This window comes from Onychomys torridus, chromosome 10 (assembly GCF_903995425.1).
Source record: "Onychomys torridus chromosome 10, mOncTor1.1, whole genome shotgun sequence".
Classification (NCBI taxonomy): domain Eukaryota; kingdom Metazoa; phylum Chordata; class Mammalia; order Rodentia; family Cricetidae; genus Onychomys; species Onychomys torridus.
This window is the reverse complement of record NC_050452.1, coordinates 36,146,229-36,162,211: the sequence shown is the minus strand read 5'-3', so window position 1 is coordinate 36,162,211 and position 15,983 is coordinate 36,146,229. Positions and strand designations below refer to the sequence as shown.

The window sequence follows — 15,983 nt, the reverse complement described above, 5'->3', positions numbered from 1 at the left end:
CCTTAAGGGTAGGCAAAATTCCCTAATAAATACTTGTTTCCAAAGTTCCCCAGTAAATATTTGTTTCCTGGTTTCCACAAATATCTGACTTGTGTCATTAAAAAAACCCTGAACTGTGGCATAGTGGTTTAAATGAGAAATGTCCCCCATAGGCTCAGGTATCTGAACGCTTGGCTCTCCAATAATGGCACTGCTTGGGGGAGATATAGAACTTTCAGGAGGTAGAGCCTTGCTGGAGGAAGCACGTCACTGGGGATGGGGTGTGGGGTGGGGGAGCTGTCGTGATAAAAACGTGATTAGCTAGCTAGCTTCTCATTCCTTCATGATGCCTGCCTGCTGTCATACTCTTCCTGCCAGTACAGACTCCGTCTATCCCTTTGTAACCAGAAGCCCAGACAAACCCTTCCTCCCAAAGTTGATTTTGGTCATAGCGTTTTATCACAGTGCAGAAAAGTAACTAATACATATGGTTTTACTAGTTTTGTTACAGTGAAACACTAGAGGCTGGAGCCTTACAGAGAGAGTTTCCATTATAATCTTGGAGGCTGATAAGCCAAGATCTAGTTAGCCTCTGGTGAGGAGCCTCTTGGCATCATGACGAGAGAAGGTGTGAGGGGGGCAGGGCACATGGTGAGACAAGAGGTAAGGGCAGAGAGAGGCCAGTCTTATTCTCTTCACAAGTCACTCCTCTAAGAACTCTTTTTGCAGAACCAGAACTGATCCCTTCTGGAAAGTGTCAGTGACCTGTTGACCTTCCCCTGTCTTACCTCTTTATGTTCTACCACCTTGTCATATCAGCACCCTGGGGCTTGATCTTTCAGCACAGGAACCTTTGGGGATAACCCACACCTAACCCGTGCAGAGGTGAAGACCAGTGTGAGAAAACCTCTCTGTGTTCAGTAGACTTTGTGTGTATGGAGGACTCTGGGGGCATGTAGAAGGAAGCTGATGGAGAGAATGCAAGAGTCCACACAAATCCTTGGAACAACTCCATGGCAAACCTCATGGGAAGAAGAAACCTGTAGTTTTCTGAGATGCATGCCTGCAACTTCTTCCTGAATCCTGAAAAGGTTCAAAACTAGGAAAAGCTGGACTGTAAAAGGCCAGTGTGGAATAGCCTCCCACCCTGGCTGCTATTTGCACTGAAGTTCAACCTGAAACAACACAGCTTGTGCATTGTTATCAACAAAAGAAGGAAGGCCAAGGATGTAGCTTTTCATTCATTAATGAGGGTTCTTTCTGTAAACCCATGTAAGAAAATCTGTCTAGCACCTATCTATCAATCAATATACCATCTATCTATCATCTATTATCTAATTTATCATTTTAGATTATTCATTACCTTGTCAAGAAACAAAGACATGAAGACAAGGAGAAAGAAACATCCCTAGCTCTAATACCACACAACTGTTTTTAATTCCCCTAAAGGACTAACTAGTAAACTAATACTTTATGTAAATAACTCATTTTCTGTAGAATTGAAAAAGTCAGTCAGTTTTCCATACAGCCCATTTTAATTTGGGGGAAGAGTAAAAAGGAAAACATTTATCCATTAGGCAGAGTTTAGCATGACGTCATCTAGATTGAGATAATTTACTGAAAAGTCTAGACTATTTGGGGGAACTTGTGTATTATATATCAAAGTTATGGCAAAAGCCATGACCTCACATAGGTTAAGGGCAACTACAGAGCAGGCTGGTTAACAGAAATGAGTATGGGTTACTATGAAACTGAACTTAAATGAACCCAACTGAACAACAGAAACTGCTGGAAGGAAGACACAGTCCAAACTTTACCAATAAAGTAAAGATCTTTAAAAACATCTACTGTTCAAACTGCCCACACAGGGTCACTTCTGTTCAAACCGCTAACCCTCCCCAACTTCCCTGTCCTCTTCACAGCAAGTGTCCTGGGGAGCCCGTGTTCTGGGGACAGTGGTAGTGGGGGATTCTCTTCTAATGGCTCTTCAACCATTTTCCATAATTTACTTCATTTTACTGTTTCACATTTACTTATCCAAAACATATAGTAAAAGCTGCACACATAAAATCTTTCCGAAACAAACAGAAACAAACAAACTGGAATGGGACAAAACCAACAAACAGAAAAGGTATCTTACATTCGTCGTCATCATCATCATTTTTAGATCTGGTTGAATTGTAACGAAAGAGAGAGAAAGAAAGGTGTGGACTTGGGGGAGTGAGGAAGTGGGGAGGATCTTGGAGGAGCTGGGGAAGGGAAACCAACCATAACACACTATATGAAAACAATCTATTTTCAAGTAAAAACATTTCCAAATAAGGGTTTGTTGCTAAGTATGATAGCTACACCTATAATTTATAGCCTTAAATGGCTAAGGCAAGAGAATTGCAAGTTCAAGGCCAGCCTGGGCTACATAGCAAAATTTTGTCCCAAAGACCCAAACAAAGAAATGATAAAACAACAGAAAAAGAAACACAGGTCAGATATCAGCTCCTCCACTAATGTCCCTGGTAGAGACAGGGTTCAAGGTGTCTCTTCAATTGTAGACGAGTAGATACCAGGATTCCCACCATCTGGGGAAGCCGTTTATTCATGTTTGTACTGCAGTTAATAGAAAAGAGGGGACATGAACACAAAGGCTGATCATGGGATGCAGTTACCTACATTATTAGCAATCTCTGATCTCTGATGTTCATTCTAGTTCAGTGGTTCCCGACCTTCCTAATGCTGGGACCCTTTAATACAGTTCCTCATGCTGTGGTGACCCCCCCAACCATAACCTTTCTTTGCTACTTAATAACTGCGATTTTGCTACTGTTGTGAATCATCATGTAAACAGCTGTGTTTTCCAATGGTCTTAGGTGATCTCTGTGAAAGGGATGTTCAACCACTAAAGGGGGTATGACCCACAGGTTGAGAACCACCGTTCTCATTGCTAACTACACTAAGAAGTTCATGCACATTAGCACTTCTGATCTCTACATCAAGCCAGCGTGGTAACACGGTAGACATTGTTACTGTTCTCACTTTGCAGATGGAGCAAGTGAGCTGCGGGAAAGTAACAGAAGGCCACCCCAGCAATCTGTGGCAAAGCTAAGAGCTAAGCCATCTCACTCCCAAGGTGGCTTACGCGCCACTGCATGATTCCATACATGTTAAGAGCATGCGAACAAATGAAAAATTAAAAATACGCTTAGTTCATCTTTATACTAAAGAATTTTTTTATACTGCAGTGGTGAATGCCTTTCTTACTGGGAAGAACTGGGCCTGCCCCAGGAGTAGACATTATGGGATGGTTTGCAACTAGACCCAGGTTTTTCTTTCTGGCCATGCAAGGTGTCAGCCTTTCCCAGGCTTGCTGCTCAGCCCCTTTTGAATCTGTGCTCTGTCATGTACCGTATTCAGTTACTTCCAACACTCCCTGGACTGCCTGCTCCATTAAGCCAGTTCACTTGATAACAGTGGGTTGTTGTTTTTCAAGTCAACTCAAGTATATGATTCTAGGCAATGCTCATTTAAGCCACTTAGTTAAAGAGATACTAAAGCAGAGGCAGGTGCCAGCCTTTAGCTGAGCATACTCTGTACACTTCAGAGGCCTACTGCTTGATAAGGGAGGCTCCCAAACCCCTAGGGCACCGCCGTGTTCTTCTAAAATGGGGGATGACTCATGTCCCCACCATGTCTTTCTGTGGAGGGCTGGTGGGTCTCTTGGGCAGTGTCTAGTTACTCCTTGGAGGAACTAAGACAAAGCTCCTGTGTTGCCACCCCTCCCTCTGCTCTCCTCACACCCTTCTCATTTACTCAAGGCTCGTTACTTCAGCCTTGGGAAGAACAGTGGTTTCCATAGCCCTGAACCCTGGAGTGACGGCCCTTTCCAGCCACAACACTGTCCAAATGGAGGGAGGCTTGGGTAGCTTAATGGTCTCCTGGGATGGCTGAAATGGCTCACCCCTCCTCGTTTGGGGAGGCTGAGCTGAATTTTCTTCACTTTTCCCAGGGGCCAGGCTTGGGGCTCCCTGGTTCTTCACAAGGTACTGGCTTTTCCCATGTTTGTCCTTATTTCTCAGGCATTCAAGAGAGTGAAGCATCTCCACTAGGAGGTTGTGCCGGTCCTGGCTGGAGTTGAAGTGGCCCTTAGGTAAACCCTTCCACATATACTTGCACACCTGTGTGCACATGCACTTGTGCTGATCAAACATACAGCGCAGGCACTTGTGCAGTTGGAGATGCTGAAGAGAAGGGAATAGCTAACAGGGTTTGAAATCACTCCTATTTACTGATACCATTCTCCTTAAAGTTCTAAAAATTCCCCCAGGCCCTTGAAATCTCTCTGGGAAATACTGGAGTCAGAAATACACATGAAGCCTGACCAAAAGGCAGTTCTCCTCCAGATCCAAGCTGGTACCCCCATCCTTGTACTGCCCGGGAGTTTTAGCTCCCAGCCCATTTTCTTGTTGCATGCCAGCCATTGGGGTCTCAGCAGGCTCTAAGCAGCAGGGGCTGGCCTCTATGAGGTAGTTAGAGGAAAGGTCATCTCAGGTCTGACATGGCCAAAGAGGTCAGAGCACTGAGAGGTCATGACCTCCCTCATCCATCCAGCAGGCTGACATTCCCTTTTCTTTCTTTTGAAATGATTGCTTTTTAACATGGAGTCTTTTCTTGGGGTTCTCACTATAATTCTTGGTAAATGAAAGCAAAACTTAACAAAATGAAAACCAAATAGACTTTGGAAATGACATGACATCTGAAATCTTCTAAATTTGAATGGGATAAAACAACCCCTGAGGAGGGAGGTCCCTCCTGAGCAGGTGAGCCAAAGGACAGCCCTAGTCCTCTCTCTAAGTCTGCCCAGGATAGTGCAAGAGAATGGGAGATTAAGATCTGATTTCTCATATACATATCGGTAGTCATTTGTCTACCCACCCATCTATCCATCCCCCAAATACAAACATATACATATATACACATCCATCCTCCCAAACACAAACATGTGCACGTACATATCCATCCACCCAAATACAAATGTGTATACACACATACCCACATCCACCCACCCAAATACCAATGTGTATGCATACATATCCAGATACATCCCCCAAATACATATACTCAAATATTTATATCTGCATGTTTACCTACCTACATATATGCAAGTATAATTTTGTTTTAAACTGAAATCTAGCTGTGCGCATTCACTAATGTTTCAGTGTCCTTGTTTGGACACTGTCTGCTGCAGAGTTCTTTTCTCACAAACCGTATGTCTTGCTAGGATTTCTGACTACCGTGTAAGTGGACCAATAAGTTAAAGAAGCCCAAGCACAGTCAGAGGGCAGAGTTCTTGTGGATTTTAACGTCTCACTCCCTCCCCAAACCTATTGCAGTTGCATTATTCAGACTTCAAGAGCACTGTTCAAGAGTGACTCATTTTTAGAGACTTTTGAAAGCATTCAATTAGCTTTGTCACTGAAGACAGTTTTTTTTTTTAAATTTATATTTCATCAGTATGTGAAAACATTTAATTAAATATTGCAATTTAGTAACAAGTACAGCCAACAGAAGCAGGCCTGAGGACATGCATAGTATGACTTTCCAGAAGCACCCAGCTCCACCACGAACAGCAGTCCTGTGCAGACACAAGGCCGAGGCTTTAGAAAAGGGGGTGGGGTTGAAGTCTTGGCTTCCATTACATTTTATATAGGGATTAAAGAATGCTAGTTATTCTGGTGATGGGGTCATGTGGAGGTTGGTTAAGAAGGTGAAGAACACATGTGTACACATGTAAAGTTGTGCCCGTGTGTATAATACATATGTATTTCTGAGGGCCTGCATTTAGACTACCCAGGAGCTGTCTGTGCCATTAATCTCATGTTTAGTGATCTAGGATGGCTTGAGAGTTCCCATACATAAAAGTGTAATCTGCGCCGTCAGGTTTCAGGTCTCACAGGGCCACCTTTCTCCTTTGTTGCTCCACAAGTCCTGGAGCTACACGTGTGGCAGGGCCCTGCGTAAGTGTAGTGGCAATGATATTATGTTTGTATGAACAAATAAGGCTGCCTAATAAAGTCCACACCAGAAATACAAATGTCGAGGTCACAAGGAGCTCAGAGAATAATTAGACACCCCTCAAAGGCTGGCCTTCTGGCAGGCATTCTGCAACCTTTCTCTCTGGCTCTGGAGTCTACCAATCCAAAACCCCTCTGTCACTGAACCTTGACCATTGTCCTCAGTCTCTCAGACCATACATTATCGGTACCCAAGTGACAGTGGAGGGCTGGAGACAAGCTCCCATGGGAGTGGGGATGCTGGGCTGTCTTTTTTTTTTTTTTTTTTTTTTTTCTTTGCTGGTCTATCATAGTGCCTGGCTCAAAGAAGACAGCTGCCTCCTGAATAAATGAATGTGGAAACAGAGAGACTAGTGGGGAAAGTTTTGAATCAGACCAAACATGCCGTAAAGCAACAGTACTGATTTTCTTGGGCCGATGATAAATTATCCCTGCAGGAAATTTCAAACAAAGAGCTCCAGGTTGGTTCTGAGCAATTGCAGGCTACTAGGGGAGGTGAAGGAACTCCCAAAAAAGCTACTGCAGAAGAGCAGATTCAACTGGCAGAGAAATTCTGTTTGTGCAACATGAAAAACTAAACCACATTCCCCTTAAGTATATACATATATCTGACAAAAGTGTTTTAAAAAGAAAAGAGAATGATAAATATGGATCTCAGAGAACTGGTTACCTCTGGAGAGGTTGAGGGTGGGGAGGTAGGTACTGAGCAAAGGAGCAGGATAGGAGGATGGGACTGTGGGTACTTTTATTTAATTATGTTTTCTAGGATGATTACACACACACACACACACACACACACACACACACACACACACACACACGTACCAACTATCATCTTTAAAAGTATAACAAAAACCAGTTTGACTACTTTCTAAGCCTCCAGCAAATTCAGCTTTTAAAAATAGCTGATTAAAGGAATGAATAACAGCTGAAATCTGTTATTATTAGGCAGGTCTGGGATGCTGGTAGACAAGGGAAGACTTGTATATTCAGATGAGAATATGGAATAGTTGCACATGGCGGCCCAGAACTCTAGTCCCAGTTCTGAGGCTTTTACTATAGGTAAGGGGAGGTAGGCTGGCAGCAATATTCTGCAGAACTTGCATATTTAAAAAAGTATTTTTTAGCATGTGTGTCGGGGGGGGGGGGGGGGGGGGGGTTCTCCCATGTGTGCAACCAAGAGCCAGAGGTAGTTGGTACTGGGAGTCATGCTCTACTTAAGATTTTTGAGATAGGGTCTCTCACTGAACATGTTTTGGCTACACCCTGGGATCATCATGGTCCCACCCATCCACCCCAGGGGTCCCAGGCACATGACACTTTCATATGGGGATCCAAATATCAGGCTCACATGGTAAGTACTTTAGTGAATGAGCCATTGCCCAGCCCTGACTTTTTAGAGATAACTTCTCCTGGGAGAGCACAGAGTCAAATTGTCAGAGAGGCCCAGAAAGCAAAACTCTTGTCCCACATAGGCAGAGGGATTGGTGGCCCCCAAACCTAACTTCTGTAATGCTTCAGAAAATACCTAGGCCAGAGCAAAACAGACAGTTCTAGACTACCATAAAAACAAGTCAAGTAGCCCCAGCTATTTCTAAACCTTGCTTCCAAGATGCCTCCGAGAAACCTCTCCAAAGCAGCTCTACTGAAGCCATAACTGTATGTGGCTGAGTAAGGGCGAACCTCACAGACCACGTGATGCAGGTTATGGATACAGTCTCACATGTTGGCTGTTACGTTGTCTGTCAAGTCAACTAAATGCACCACAAAGAGATCTGGAGTTCTCCACTCAGTGTTTGAGTCCATGTGTTGAAGAAGGTGGGCATCAAGCTTCTAGTCACATGTATCATCTGTCCTACTGGCACCGTGGCAAAGACAGATCTCTTTCATATCACATTGACTTGGCCCCTTTCCCAGTCACAAAACTTTCTGTAAGTGGGAAAATGCTCACACATCTGCTTACCCCAGATCTCATGTTCACCAGCTCTGACATCCCCACAGGCAGCTGGCACACGGGCTCCCGCCAGCAGCCACAGCCAAGGATTCACAGTGGCAGATCTCATTGTGAACCTTCCTAAGGGTAGCTTGTTTTTATTATGCTTAGTTGATTCTATTGAACTACAAACTTGCTGTTTACACTCTATGACAGTTCCCTGTCAAACCGTGTGGACATTTCTGGTGATCTGAATAGCACCAAGTGGCCTGACTTAGAGACCTTCCCTCCATCTGGTTGTTTTCAATAGCTGTCAGGTGTAGGCAGTTGGCTTCACTTTGCGCACTACTATAAGGAAGTGAGGCCTGCAAAGGACTCCTCATAACCTGCCCGTGAATGAAGCATGGCTGGTGGTTTTTCATTACAGTTTGCTTACTTCCTAAGGGCTTCTGAGGGTGGGGTGGGATGATGTAAAAAATGAACAGTAAAGATACCGCAGGATGGATATAAACCTGTGGCTGGGACTTGCCTACATGCTTTTCTCTGAGCTGAAAAGAGTTTGCCATTATTGGGTTCTAGAAAGAAAATGCTCTCAGTGCAGAATTTCAGAACCAGTGTTCCAGGCCAGTAAGTCAGAAGGCATGAAAGAGAAGCCCAGAGGCTCCTTCCACAGGTGGATCCCACATGCCCTCCAGGGGTGGGGGTGCCCTAGGGTCATTTTCTTTGATGGGTCCTGAGCCATGTCTCACTCCAAATCCTGTCTCTTCCTGTTCTCCGTCACAGGCTATGCGTGGAGGAGAGAGAGTGTGTGGTGGGGGCTTGATGGGTCTGACTTGATAGGAGTGATGAAGGACCCCTCTCACCTGGAAGACCACCTGGAAGGCTTCCTGGGGTTGTGGCCATAAAGAGCCGTGGAAGACCATGTCCAGACAGCACTTTCTCCTCCATCTGAACCTCCTATTGGGGAGGGCAGAGGCCTGGGCCCAATCTGTTTGCTGGTTTCAAAAATGCTCTGATTTTCCCCCAGGAGATAATGTTGTACTTATTTTAGAAATGGCAATGGAATTGTGTGGGGAGGGAAGAGTGGAGGGCTGGTACAGTGCCCTTTCTAGCTGTGAGGTGCCCCTGGGATAATGTTCTTATCCTTGAATACTCGCTTGTCTTAGAGTAATGCATGTCCAATAGTTACATAACCCTGCACTATAACTAATTGTTCATTTGCAGAGAAGGATGAAATCAGATGTTCAAAATGAGACATATTTAAAAGCCTTTCAAAGGACTGTCTGGCCCTTCAGCCTCTTGTTCTCACAGCCACTTAGAAGATTGCTTTGAAACCTTCTTTACCATTGTGTTCCTTGAGCTTGAATCTCTGAGCTGACTAACAGAAGAGTCTGTGAACACGGGCTGGAGTGTGGGGTTGGCGGGGGTGGGGGTGAGGGTGGGGGTGGGTGGGGGTTAGTGTCTCCCACACCATACTTTTAGGCAAGCAAAGGTGGGTAATAATCTGGAATCACTTTCTAATCTATTTGAGAGGAGCAGAAGAATAGATGGGAAGCCGGTTGGCTTCAAGTTTCTTTCAACCCTCTTGTTTCTTTTAAGAACAGAAGCACAAATGGAGTTTATTTTTCTTCCAGAAGCAGACAGATCAAATGTGCCCAGGCCTCTGCCCTCCCCCAATATGCACACAAATCATTCTCTGCCCCCTCCCCCCAGAAGTCCCCTGCACCTGCTGTTGTAAATCTCTATTGACCTGAGCCAGCATCGCTATGCTTGAAATTTAAGCTTCTTCTAAATGAGGCCCCTTATCTATTGCTTTTCTGTACTTTATTCCGAAGGCAGCGTGGATTCATGTGCGGGTTGGTCATGCCTGATTCATAGATGGGATGTGGGCCAGAAAGGCTGCTAATGGGTCTGGGGCAAGAAAGAGAACAGTAAAAATAGTGCCCTGCTCCGCACCCCTTTTTGCGATGCAGCAGGGGTGCCCTGAGAGTGGAGGACAGAGGAATCCAGCAAGCCTTCAGGCAAGCACCTGCCTCCAAAGTCTGATTGTCCAGGTTCCAAGCACATTCAGGTCTTGCTCCAAGGGGAGCTGGGATGCAGAAAGGGCAGGATAGAAGCTCCAGGATGGAGCTGGGCTGCCGGTGGAGGGAGGAAGGACCTCTTGTACTAGGAGGATGGATGCAGCCTTCCTGATGCACCTTGCCTGCTCCAAGCCCATGTTGACTTAGGCTCCTACACAGGCTCTCACCACTTCTCTAGCAGAGAACTCGAAGATGACTAGCAATGCCTAGGGGGTGTCTTAAACTCTGTCCGCCAAAGTAAATGATGACGAAGACTCAGGGTGTCTAGTGTTTCAGGTGCTTCTGAGCAGGGTCAGTTTCAAGCCAGCAGCTGTTTTCAGAATTCCTCCCTGTCCCTGCTGTCGTGGAGAGTGACTGAGTGAAGGAACAGGGTTCAGAGTTCTTCCCTTTTGCAAGATGGGGATCCAAGGCAGGGAGTCAGAGCTAGCTCTGTGTCCTGCAGGCTGAGAAGGGCTGTGGGAGCCCAAAGGAGAGGACTGAGTTAGTTTAGAAGTAAAGACACCAAGATGATTGGAATTCCTTTGGAGCCTCCATTACAGAGGGAAAAACAATCAGCCCTGATGGGCCAGGTTGATAACACTTGCAGTCTCTTTACACACCAGCGCACAACTGCCTTCATGTCTGCCCACTCCCTGCCTCCTTCCCAGGCAAACACCATTTCCAGAGCTGGGGACCAGGCTTAATGACACCCATGTGTCCCTTGCCCCTCCTCCCAGGCCACAAGGGTTCCATTGTGCACTCACAAAACTAGACATGGTGCCTTCTGAAAGCTGGGTATCCAGGAGGTGGCCAATAAAATTATCATGAGCCTGGATACAAAACAGGCTGTTTGTGTGAGTGCACATGTGCTCACACACGTGTGAGTGCATGAGTGTTTATTTGGGGGGGATGGCACAAACAAACAAAACTGAAACCACCCTCTTTAGAGTGGATGGCTGTAGGCAGCAAAAGGGGCTGATGGAGGCAAGAAGTTCTGGAGTCTGGAGCAATTAGACACGTACCTCCAGGACATCTGTGAAGCCCCATGAGCTGGTGAGAGAGCACTGGGCATCGACTGCCTGGCATGCTGCTAGCACCTCACTGGACATCACTGATCAGAGAGCAGAGGACCCAGATGCAAGCAGCAAGGGCAGACTCATGATAGCAAACTTCAGAATTAGCCAAATGTCTGTTGCTAGGAGGTCAGAATGAATATGTCTGCTACTGATTAATAGACGACGTCCACGCTGGAGTAAGTGACAAGAGGAGGTTTCTGAACAGTATATAGAGTAGATATACTGAACACTCTATGTCTACCATGTCTTATAGACATGCACGCCATATAGAGGTATCCATGTATGTGAGTGTGGGGTAACATAGCACAAACTTCCAGCAGTCATTATTCCTCTAGAACAGTGGTTCTCAAACTGTGGGTCACAACCCCTTTGGGGTTACATATCAGATGTCCTGCATATCAGATATTTACAGTACAATTCATAACAGCAGCAAAATTAGTTATGAAGAAGCAATGGAATAATATTATAGTTGGGGGTCACCACAGCATGGGGAACTGTATTAAACAGTCAAAGCATTAGGAAGGGTGAGGACCACTGCTCTAGAACATCATTGTTCATAGGACTTTCTGCAGGGATAGAAAGTCTGGATCTATTGCCTAACAATAGCCACCAGCTAAGTGGCTAAGTATGGCTACCAAGCTCCTGAAATGCTGCCATTGTAGCTGAGGAATCTGTGGCTAGTGCTGCATAGCGGTATAGAGTATGGCCAGGGAATCCCGAGGCCTGTTGTAATGACTGATGCATTTGAATATTCTACCACAGTGTCTGTGCTGAGCACATGTAGGTGTTTAGTTTGTAGTTGTATGAAATAGACAATTACCAACCCAGGGTTGTTTTGTGTGGAATGAAGGGAGATTTCTACTTGAGGACTCTGTCATGGTGACACCATTTGTGATAGTCAGCCATCAGAACTGTTTTCATAAGCATATAATTTAAGCGTTTAGTGAAAATGACATCCCTCAAACCCCTTATAGTCCAATTTTGAAAAGCAACATGTCAATCTCATTCTTTTAAAAAATATTAGAGAATTTCATACATTATTAGACCACTTTGTGTCCTTCCCGCCACCCCCTTCTAACTCCTCCCATGTCTGCCCAAAGTTGTTTCCTGTTTGGCTGGTGGGGAGGATGGAAGATCTGGGGCAGGTTTATTCCTGGGTACTCAGATTGACCCTCTACAGATGAACACTTCTGGATGTCACCAACCACTTACACAGCCTTACAGAAGGCACAGTGAACACTTCATACTTTACTCTTCAGTGTGGACTCAGGGTTTCCATAGCCCCGGTGAGGGCAGTGGCAGAGAATGTCCAGAGGAGATGCTGTTTCCACCTCTGAAAATCTGGGGAGCCACAGCTCTCACTGATCACCTGGGGAAGTTAACTGGCCTCAGTGATACAACCCTCTTCTCTTGGCCGCACTTCTGTACAGTCTGTTTGCTAACCTGAGTCCCGCCCACCTGCCCTAAGCTCCCTGCCTCAGCTTTGGAGAATGCCACTGTGTGACTTCAGTGTCAGGCTGGCCCTCGACTCTTGCCCTCTGTGGTCTTCTTCCATACCCACAGGCTAGCCCCAACTTGTGAGCACCCACTGCTCCCCTCTGCTAGATCACAGGCACTGCCAGCTCCATCTGTGTTCAGAGTGTCCGTGTTCCCCTTTCCCTGTCTTTCTGCGGCATCAGTGGGCTCTTGTCCTGAAAGCTGCCGCCACAGTCGTTAGCTGTAAGCTGAGCCCTTCTTTCCACACATGTTTATGGAGTACAAACTGTTCTAGGCACCGAAGACACAGTTTCTGCCCTTCTGTGGACTCTCCTGCTGGGGAGGGAAAATGGACATAAACAAACAAGTGAATCCTAACACGTCACGGGAACTTTGCACCTAGAGGTGGAGATAGAAGACAGTGTAAGGAGGCCTCCAGAGGGTCTTGGCAGAAGAGGAATTTCGGCAGAGATTGTGGTTGAAGTCAGTAGGCACACACTGCAGATACCCAGGAGAAAGCTTCTAGGCAGACAGGCAGCAAGGACAGAGGTAAGATGAGGCTTGGGAGTCCCAGGGGAGCAACAGCCTAAGTGGCTGGCTGAGGGGGACAGAGGCAGCTAGGGCCCAGTCACTTTGGGGGCCTGGTACAGAGTCCCTCCAGGAGGGGGAAAGGGAAGAGCTGATCACCCAAAGGGAAGATGACTCCACAGTCCAATGCTGCCTGTGCCAGAGTGGATGGCCCTGGAATGTGTGGGCTGGAAAGCAGACGTTCACCTAGACAGGTTGTGGAAGATTTCTGAATTTCCCGTATTTTTGGCATCTCTCAGTCCTCTGGTCCCTTCCTGACAGCAGAAACATAGTGACTTACAGGGAAGCAAAAGCCCTGATCATCCAAACCACAGAGGGAAGCTGGCGCATCGGCATGGCTGTACTGTCACCAGCCTCTGCTGATCCCTGACTCTGCCATGACAGAGTCACCAACTGAAGGGAGAGCAGAAGTCAGGCCCCAGAAAGCACCAGCAAGGGCAGGGGCCATGAAAACCCCCTACCACTGAGATCAATGGCTGATTTCCATTCAGATAATGAGAATTCAAGGTTGGTCAACTCTCTGGGAAGGAAGGTTCTTATTCCTTCAGGAGAAGAATTAAGAATTAAGCTGCTGGTTAAATTTCATGAGGGTACATCCCATGCAAATATTTACTCAGCCCTTGCCCTGGGCCATGGCTCTGAGAAAAACAGGACAAAACCAAAACAGCCCAACATTGTTGCCTGTGTGGAACTCTCTGCAGCCCCAGGTGCCTAAGCTAACTTCATAGAGTGCTACAGCAGGCGCTGCTCTAAATTCCCAAAAGGGATCCATTCATTTACCCCTCAAAATTGTTGCAGGTAGCCCTGCTATCCCCTTCACACAGATGAGACTCAGAGAAGCCCAGTGACTCTCCCAAGGTCACACAGTCATCATAGCAGAACCATTAGTTTAAGGTAGGCAGTCGAGACCCAAAGCCCAGCCTCTCCATGGTATGTTTTTATAGGCAGCTGGTAAACACCGGAAGGATTATCAATAAGCACAGCATAAACACAGTAAAACAGTTTGAATTTACCCAAGGAGCAGGAGGGAGATCCAAGCTGTGGCAGCCCTGAATGACCGGCTATTTGGAAAGTTATCTGTTTTTCTTACTTGCAGGCACACACTGATAGGGGCTGATCTGTGAGACAGTAACCAGCTCAGGTCTGTTGCCTGCTGCCAGGCACAGTTAAGACTTGATTGCAGCAGGGGCCAGCAGCTCATCCTCAGCACTTAGCATCCTTACAGTACAGGAAGGACCTTGAGAATACCACTTCACTGGCTTGACTCTTCCGCTCAACTCTCTTCACTCACAGTCCAGGTGACAGTGACTTAGATTAGTAAGATTCCATTGTAAGAAAAAGAACTCCCCTTCTAGGCCTCATCCTCAGCACCAATGGGCAGTCACAGGCGGTTAACAACACCCCCATTCTCTTCTTTCTGACAGGTCCTGGATTTCATACTTCCCTGAGTGAGGTGGGGCCATAGGATTGTAAAGTGGAAGCCTCTTGAAGTCCATGTGCCAGTTAACACTTCCCTTGTACCTGCCTTTCTGACCATGGAGGCTTGGAGGCCATGGTTGTCTGGCCAGAGGCCCACAGACCTGAGGGGACACAGCCCTGAGAAGACACTAATCATCATTGTTGAATATTGCAATCCAGCCTCTACATCCGAGGGTTCAACCAACTATAGATAGGAGATATCATAAAAAATACTGCACCCACACTGTACATGTATAATGTGTAGGCTTTTCTTATTCCCTAAAAGTATAGTGTAACAACTGTCTGCATAGCATTGACATTATCTTAGGTATTAAAAATAATCTAGAGATGACTTAAAATGTACAGGCAACTAGCTGTATGTAGGCTGTACAAAAAGTACATCATTTTATATAAGAAAATTAATTGGGCATTTGAGAGTTTGTATCTTGAGGTTTCTGTGAATAACAAGGGATGACTGTCCTGAGATCCTATACCTGTTTGTTGTTCACATCACCTAACTGATCCAAACGTCAAGACTCCAACTTCTAGGTTAAAAGAAAATGAATGGAGAATCTATATCATTGACTGGAGAGGAAATGACAGCACTGGCCATCACTGGGCCTTCAGTGTGTACATTATGCACACCTAATCTTGGTAACATTGAGACTTAGGTACTACCTCCAATTTATACACATGGAAACTGAGGTCAGACAGGGAAGGAGACTTAAGTCAGAAGGCAAACAAGAGTGAGGGGTTTCTGGGTCTTGTGGTTCTGTGATGCTGCCTGTGAAAAGCATGTCCAGCTAGATTACTCTATGGGCCAAACCGGGGCTGCAGGACAGTTCCGGTGATGGGCTACAGTTGATGAAGGCTGCAGTCATCCAAAGCAGCAACTGTAACTGGATGGTTAGAGTTTCCATCTAGGACAGGGGTGGGGCAGGACTCAGGAAGGAAGAAAGGAAAGTGAGCACAGAAGGGGAAGCTGGAAAAGCAGCAAGGAAGAAGAATGGCCAAATAAGGAGGTGCCAGTGACACACTTCCCTTCCTGTCCAGATCTGCACACATTCGGTAAGAATACGCCATATGTCTCACCCTGGCACACACAGCCATTGAGGCATACTGCCATTGGCGGGTGGCATCAAAGCCACCCCCAGCAGCCAAAAAAGAGGCCACTCCACCCTCCTGTAACAGCAGCCCCCAGCCCAGCTGGCCTAGGAACTCAAATTCAAGCAGGCAGTGCACATTCCAACCCAAGAGCGAAAGGCAGCTCTCCACTGATTTTCCCTGCTGAGGACTGTCACTGGGCAGAGAGTGAACAGGAGTGGAGTTAGCCCCATGTGGAAGGAAG

The 15,983-nt window shown here is 46.2% G+C and overlaps 1 protein-coding gene across 1 annotated transcript in view; it reads right to left on the bottom strand.

Annotated features, from left to right (window-relative positions):
- Positions 1-15,983, bottom strand: part of Scfd2 (sec1 family domain containing 2) — a 320,177-nt gene that overhangs the window by 35,729 nt on the left and 268,465 nt on the right. The gene's annotated exons all lie outside the window — the stretch shown is intronic.